This window comes from Chenopodium quinoa, unplaced genomic scaffold, assembly GCF_001683475.1.
Source record: "Chenopodium quinoa cultivar QQ74 unplaced genomic scaffold, ASM168347v1, whole genome shotgun sequence".
NCBI classification, from domain to species: domain Eukaryota; kingdom Viridiplantae; phylum Streptophyta; class Magnoliopsida; order Caryophyllales; family Amaranthaceae; genus Chenopodium; species Chenopodium quinoa.
In genome coordinates this window covers 422,481-430,564 of record NW_018742914.1, presented here as the reverse complement: position 1 = coordinate 430,564, position 8,084 = coordinate 422,481, and positions in this window count along the sequence as shown.

The following is an 8,084-nucleotide window of genomic DNA, read 5'->3' as shown; positions in this document are numbered from 1 at the left end:
CACAAGACATGTGTTTAATGGTTACTTAGTGGGTACTTAAGAGAAATTAAAGCACAGACTCTTCGTATCCCGTACCTGGAGATATAAACAGAGGCGCGTCATTCTCCTCACTTATTCACCAACACAAACCCAGAATTCTTCGAGAGAGAAACCAAGAATCCGTATCAAAACTTCGCAAACTCCCCGAGCATTGAGCTTAGAAACTGAGACTTGCCACTACGAACTCGTAAATCGGCAACTTTCGCTTCAGATTAAGGTAAATTCCTTTGATTTCAGTTTATTTTTCTTCGAATTCGAACTCCTTCCCCTTTTCTTTCGACTTTTCTCTTCGAAATAATCCATGGCAAGAGGAGTTAGAGGTAGAGCCCGTGCTCCAAGAAGAGCAAGGCCGATTCCCGATCCTAGGAATAGGATTGGGACCTGGAATGGTCGAAGGCCGGAGTCTGACCCTGCTGAAGGGATTAGGGCGACTCCCCTTTCCTCGGCTCCTCCTCAAAGAACGGATGAGCCGAGTGCTTCTGGACTGGACGATGAAATTCCCGCTGTCCTTTGGGATATCCTCCCTGGGTTTTCAGAGTGGGAGAATGCCGAAGTCGCTTCGGCCATGATAAAGAACCGCCCCTACTCATGGTGGGTAGAGAACGCCGATCAATATCGATTTGCTGAGCAAATTGAGTTGCACTACGGCATTTTTGAAGCTGATGGATATTGGTGCCGAATGCCCTCAGCATCCGATAGAATCCATCGTCCACCCCCGGGGTATGTGGGGGTGTACACGAGACAGCTTCAGTATGGGCTGAGGTTCCCTTTGGACGTTTTCGTCCGAGACTTGCTGATCCATTACAACATTTCCCTATGTCAGCTAACCCCCACCAGCATCCGAAGGGTGATGACATACTTATGGGTCTGCAAGTTCTTCAAATACGTGCCGAACCTGCACTGCTTCAGAAAGCTCCATCGGCTAGTGCCAAATATTCAGAGTGGGCACGGAAGCCATGGTTCTGGGTGGTATCGGATTGAGTCCCGGCCCCAATACTTGACCATGTGGCCAAATGACTCTTCAGACAAGGACTGGAGAGGTCAATGGATTTGGGTTAGGGCACCCATAGATCCGGGCCACCCTTGCGTCTTCAGCGCTCCCCGGTACTTAGCTGAGCCTGATCCCGAAATGGGAAGTCTAGGTCCCCCCGCAGATAACGGGGCGGATCCGAACCTGGATCAGCAACATATCTTCGGCAAGCTGCCGAACCCGGGGGGAAGTGGTCGAATGCAGCATATCCCGGAGACTTGGCTCCCCGATACGCATTACGTTTTCCAAGAGAATATGCTAGCAGCTGTTGGCCTCAGCCGAAAGTTTAAGGATGGTAAGCTTCTTCGGCTGGGGCCGAGGCTTTTAACTACCTCTTTTTCTTCTCTCGCTTTGCTTTTTTATGCTGTGCCAACATATCTGAGCTAAACTTTTTCCCTTTCCTTTTTTCAGAGCGGGACGAGACCAACGTTGGTATTAACTACGCTCGTCTTGGTGTTAACCGAGAGCGAGTTGTAACTGAACGGGCCCCGTCTATCACTGAGCCGAGGCATAGGGAAGTTCATCTGGACTCTTCCCACTTCCAAATTGAGGCTGTTGCTCTGTATCAGAGGCAGAAGCCTTGGTGGAAGAAGAGAGACCCTTGGTTTCAGCTGCTGAACGAAGAAGCTGAAGCTGCCCGCACAGCCGAAGAGGTTGCACGGGTACTTGAGGCTTGTGAAGGAGGAGAAGGGTCCTCCAGAGCTGCTGAAGCCGAAGCTGCAGCTAGAGCAGCTGAAGAAGACGAGGCTTTGCTGAAAACCTCGGTGAGTTTTCAGACAACTTTTTTTTTTTTTTTTTTTTTTTTTTTTTTTTTTTTTTTACTCACACTCTTCTTCCCCCTGTCTGTTACAGTCTGAAGAGAGTAACAGACACAGAGAAGGCAAAGCTCCTGTTCGTCCCGAAGATCAAATACAAGAGTCTTCAGACTCAGATATGGACGAGCAGCCCCTTCTGAAAAGGCGCCGAAGGATGGCCATCATCGGCCCTCATGATTTTCAGCAGAGGCCGATGACCATCGGCGTCGCAATAAGGGAACCTGAGGAAGGCAATGGATCGCCGAGGGTTCCCCAGCCAACACCCCAATCTCCTCAAAAGACCCCTCCGCCACCTCCTGAGATGGAGGTGGATCAGAGAACTCCCGAACCTAAGGGAGGGGTCCAAGAAGAAATCAAGGAGAGTGCTGCTGAGCACGAAAATAAAGATGCCGTGATGTCAAGTGCTGAAGGCTTCACGGCAGATATCGCAAGAGAGGTTGAGGCTTTCGTCCTCACCCCTGAAGAAGAGGAGGTCATAATACTTGACTCCTCTGAGAAGGACGATGCTGAGACAACCAAGGCTAATCAAGCTCCATCGTCGTCCTTCCCTTCTTTCCAGACTCTGCATTCTGGAGAAATGGGTTTCTCGGCCCCCCGAATTCCAATCCCAGATCACATCTGGGACCTCATATGGGGTCAAAACCGAGAAGGAGCTGCAGCCTACTTCGGCAATTTTGCTGGCATGTCCGAAGTAGACAGGGCAAGGATCTGGTCGCTGAAGGCCACTGCTGGGATGGGCGAATCCAGTAGATCAGTTCCTGACCCAGCCAGGTCTAACCAACTGCTGATGATGCAGGTAATTTTCCTTCATTTCCTTCGAAATTCAGCTCTATTTTTTTTTATTACTTATTTTTTTTTTTTTGTGTCTTCCTGTTTTCAGTTCGTGCACAATCAGACTCTCACTGTAGAGCTGATTGATACCCTACAAGATAGGGTAGATGCTGCTGTGCACGAAAGGAAGGTGGCTGAAGAGGAAGTTAAGCTTGCTAAGCTGAAGCAAGCAGCAGCTGAAGAGAAGCAGCAGGAGGTTGAGGAGTACGGTAAAAAAGCTGCCGAAGCTCTGAAAACCTTCTGCGATGCTATGGAGATGGAGGTTTTTCCCCCACTGATGGAAGGGGAAAAATTCCTCCAGGAGCATATGGGAGTGGACGTCTCCAAATTCAAGGCTGCTATTGAGAGCCGAATTCAAGAAGGAACTGCTGCACAAGCTGAAGTGCAGCGGCGTCTAGAGGCTCTTGAAGCCAGCCGAATGGCTGCTGAAGAATTGCTCCTGGCCAAAGACGTCCAACTCTCAGAGGCTGCTGCTGCTGCTGAAGCTCAAAGAGCTAAATTCCAAAAGGCTGAGGATCAATTGCTGATCCAGAAAGTTGAAGTGGCCCAAGCTCAGACAAAGGCTTTCCAAATTCAGCAAGAGCTGAATGAGCTGAAGGGTTCCTCCTCCAAAGTCGCTGATGAGCTGAAGAAATCCAAGGAAGACTTGGAGGAGACCCAGAAGAAGCTGGCTGACGCTGAGGCTTTACTCAAGGTCCATGTTTATACCCAAGAGGAATATGAGATGGGTTTCAGAAACGGATTCCGAGTATGCCGAAGAGTCTGCCTTCATGCTGAGCCGAAACTGGACTGGTCTAAATGTGCTGAGTGGGTCCAGAATCCCGAAGACCCTCACATGAAGTATGCAACTCCAGCTGAAGCTGAAATTCTTAAGGCTGAGGAAGCCGAAGAGGAAGCTGAAAGACTGGAGTTGGAAGCTGAGCAGAGGGAAAGGGAGGCTCGGCAAAATGCAAAGCCCGCCTCTTCTGCTGCTGGGGCTGAGGCCACCATGGGACTCAACGCTGATCAGTCTGATCCGCCGGCTGAAGCATAGGAACTCGGGCAGTCGTCTTCAGAATCTTGCGGTTCATCATGTGCTTAACTTTAGACTTGCCGCTTTCTGAGTTTTTTGCCTTGTTTTTTGCTTCAGCTTGCCTTGTCGTACAGCAGTTTTATTTTTTTGCTTATGTACGTATTTCGGCAGCTGTTATTTTCCGCTTGTGGGCGGCTGCCGATACTGAATTATTGAACTTGTAGCTCAATTTTTTCTCTTCAGTTGCTTTATTTTTGAATGCTTTACTGTTTCTTTTCTTCAACTCTGCCGAACATAGCTGCACTGCGTGCTTCTTGCCCCCACAGAAATTGAAGTATGACTTTAGTTGAATAAGCAATTTCTGAACTTCTTCAAAATGGATATCCGAAACACAGGGCCAACTGAAGGCAATGCTTCTGGGATACAAGTCTTACTGAAGATTGACTGTCTGAAAGTTGGATATCCGAAACACAGGGCCAACTGAAGGCAATGCTTGGGATATTAGCTTTCTGGGACTAACCTCTTTAGAACAAGTCTTACTGAAATTTGACTTCAGCTGAAAGACCAGCGTTCTTAAAGAAGACGCATATCCGAAACACAGGGCCAACTTAAGGCAATGTTTCGGATAATGGCTCTCTGGGATACAAGGCTCAGTTAAGGCAATATCCCAGAATTGTCCATGGACTCATGTCTTTGGAGAACAGGTCTTACTGATGTTTGATTTCAGCTGAAAGACCAGTGTTCTTTAAAAAGACTGAGTTTTGTAAGCCATCTGAAACCCAGTTACCCGAAGGCGAAGGTTTCAGACGAGGCTGATTTAAAAAGGCTGTTATCCTTGATTTTCTGTCTATCTTTGAAAAATGGATACCCGAAACACAGGGCCAACTTAAGGCAATGTTTCGGATAATGGCTCTCTGGGATACAAGGCTCAGTTAAGGCAATATCCCAGAATTGTCCATGGACTCATGTCTTTGGAGAACAAGTCTTACTGAAGTTTGACTTCAGCTGAAAGACCAGTGTTCTTTAAAAAGACTGAGTTTTGTAAGCCATCTGAAACCCAGTTACCCGAAGGCGAAGGTTTCAGACGAGGCTGATTTAAAAATTTTCAACTGTTGCTGTTATCCTTGATTTTCTGTCTATCTTTGAAAAATGGATACCCGAAACACAGGGCCAACTTAAGGCAATGTTTCGGATAATGGCTCTCTGGGATACAAGGCTCAGTTAAGGCAATATCCCAGAATTGTCCATGGACTCATGTCTTTGGAGAACAAGTCTTACTGAAGTTTAACTTCAGCTGAAAGACCAGTGTTCTTTAAAAAGACTGAGTTTTGTAAGCCATCTGAAACCCAGTTACCCGAAGGCGAAGGTTTCAGACGAGGCTGATTTAAAAATTTTCAACTGTTGCTGTTATCCTTGATTTTCTGTCTATCTTTGAAAAATGGATACCCGAAACACAGGGCCAACTTAAGGCAATGTTTCGGATAATGGCTCTCTGGGATACAAGGCTCAGTTAAGGCAATATCCCAGAATTGTCCATGGACTCATGTCTTTGGAGAACAAGTCTTACTGAAGTTTGACTTCAGCTGAAAGACCGGTGTTCTTTAAAAAGACAGGTTTTGTCAGCAATCTGAAACCCAGTTACCCGAAGGCGAAGGCTTCAGACGAGGCTGAATAAAAAACCCTCAAAGAGTAGATAGAACAAAGAAAATTTTGAAAGGATAAAAAGTTGTAAATTTTATATAAATGGCGGCTCCAAGGCCTGTCATTAGTTCAAAATGTACTTACAAAGATTGTTCTGCCCCGAAGGGTTTACACATGGTATTTTTTCAGTACATCAGCATTCCAGTGATTCTTCAACTCAGTTCCATCCAACTGCCGAAGTCGGTATGTCCCTGGCTGAAGCTCATCATAAATTTCATAAGGTCCCTCCCATGTAGCTGAGAGCTTCCCATGGATTCGGCCTTTCTGAACTGCAGCAGCATTCCGAAGGACAAGATCTCCAATTTTGAGAGGCCTTGCATGGACCCTTCGGTTATGGGAGATGAGGTCTGAACTTATCCCGGGCATATCAGCTGCCGAGAAAGCAAACACATCTCTGTTATCCCGCAGGAGCTGAATAAGTTCACAACGGGTGTTAGGATCAAGGTCCATCCCGATTGTTACACATTTCTCAGCATCTCCTTCGGCCAACTCTGCTGTTTCAGTCTGTTGGTCCATGTCCATTGCCGATGGACTGGACTCTTCAGAATCTGGTCTGCTGCCAATGTCAGCAGGTGTCCCAGTCTTTGTGTTCTTCGGCTGGCTCTCTGAGTCTTTCGGCTCAGATGAAGAGTCAACCTTTTCCCTTTCGGGACCTTTTTCTCTGGGCACTGATCCTTGGGCCGAAGCACTTAGGCCTTTCGGCTTTTTTGTGCTTGGCTCTCTTTCTTTTTCTTTCTCCTCCTCATCCTTGTCGTTATCTAGGCGACTACTGGATGGCTTGAGGTAGTTGCACCTTCGGGCGTCCTTCTGGTTGCCCTGTATCCTTTCGGGGAAGCCGGCGTCTGAGACATAAATCATCAGCTGATGATAAGTTGAGACGACCCCTTGGATCTCGTGAATTATGGGTCTCCCCAAAATCACGTTGTACACTGAAGGAGCGTCGATGACCAAAAACTCAATCATGACGTTCCGGGCTGCCTCATCGCAACCGATGGTGACAGGAAGTGTCACCTTCCCATCTGGATAAGTTGAAGCCCCATTGAACCCGGATACCGGATAGGGTACCGGCGTAAGGTGCTTGGGCTTCAGCTTAATTTGGTTGTAGGCCTTTCGGAACAGAATGTTTGCTCCGCTGCCACCGTCAACAAGGACCTTACTGACGTCGTGGTTGGCCACCGTGGCGATGATCACCAACGGATCCTCGTGAGGAAACGTAATCCCCCGGCAGTCGGCGGCTGTGAACGTCATGTTCGGCACCGGCGACTGGGGAGATTGAATGTCAGCGTTGTTCACCTGGTGAGTCAAAGCTCTAAGGTGACGCTTGTGCTCCCTCCGAGAGTATATTCCTCCCGAGATAACATTGATCGGAGGGAATTTCCCCTCCGGTTTTTTACTGTTTTTCCGAGGGAAATCAAGGTCCTGCCGAGGGTCCTTGGCTAACCTTTCGGATTCTTTTTTCTCGCGGTGATCCGCGATGTATTTTTTCAAGTATCCCTTCCGGACCATGTCTTCTATCTGGTCCTTCAGCTGGATACACTCCTCAGTGTTGTGGCCCGAAGAATCGTGGAACTCACACCACTGATTTTTATTTTTTCGCTGATACCACTCTGGGAGTGGTCTCGGCTTTCGGTAACTCTGCTCCTCCTTCGTCACACTGTAAATTTTGGCGCGTGGAAGAGAGAGCGGAGTGTAGGACTCGTATCTGCCTGTGTATGAGGCAAACCTGTCCTTCTTTAGGTCGCTGGCCGAAGAAGGCTCCGAGGCCTTTGATTTTCCCTTTGCCTTATGGCCTTGGCCTTCAGACAAGGGTATTTGCCTCTGTTTCCCTCCCCCGGATTGAGGTTGGGTTTTTGCTTTATTCCATTCTTCGGCTCGGATAAACTTATCCGAAGCATTAAGAGCTTCCTCCAAGGTCTGCGGGGTATGCATGACCATGAAGTCTAGGAATTTTCCTGGCTGAAGGCCATTCTGCATTGCAAAAACAGCTAGCCCCTGGTCCAGCTGAGAGACGCTTGATGACTCGTTACTGAAACGGGTCAGGTAGTCTCGAAGGCTTTCGGTTTCCCCCTGTTGCAGACCCATGAGCTCTGCGGTAGTCTTTTCTCGGCGGTTTGCCGTGGAAAACTTGCTCCTGAACTTGGAGGACAGATCATCCCAACCTGTTATGGAGCCTTGCCTTACTCCCTTGGAGATCCACGCTTGCGCGACCCCCTTGAGAGTGGTTGGGAAATATTTGCACCAAGTCGCCTCGGATCTGGGGCAAAGATGCATATGAGTCTCATACGAGGCCACGTGGTCCTTCGGATCCGTGGTCCCGTCATATGTGATATGCGACGGTATTTTAACCGTGGGTACGCGCTCTTCCAGTATCCATTGCTCGAATGGTGAACTAGCGGGAAGCATAATGGCCTTGCCCTTGTTCCTGGCCGAAGGGACCGCGCTCCGCCCTCTTAGAGAGGTAGGAGTGGTTTTCGTCCCTGGCTGGGAAGTCTGGGCCTCGGCTGCAGGGAACGAGAGGCGACTACGCACGCTCGGTTCCTGGCCGCCGAGTCGGTCAAGGACGCTTCTGCGAGCAGTCTTAGGTTCCCGGCGAGTAGATTCTGGCCGAGAAGCTGAGCTGCTGCTCTTATGCGCTGCTGGTCTTGAGGATGAGGAT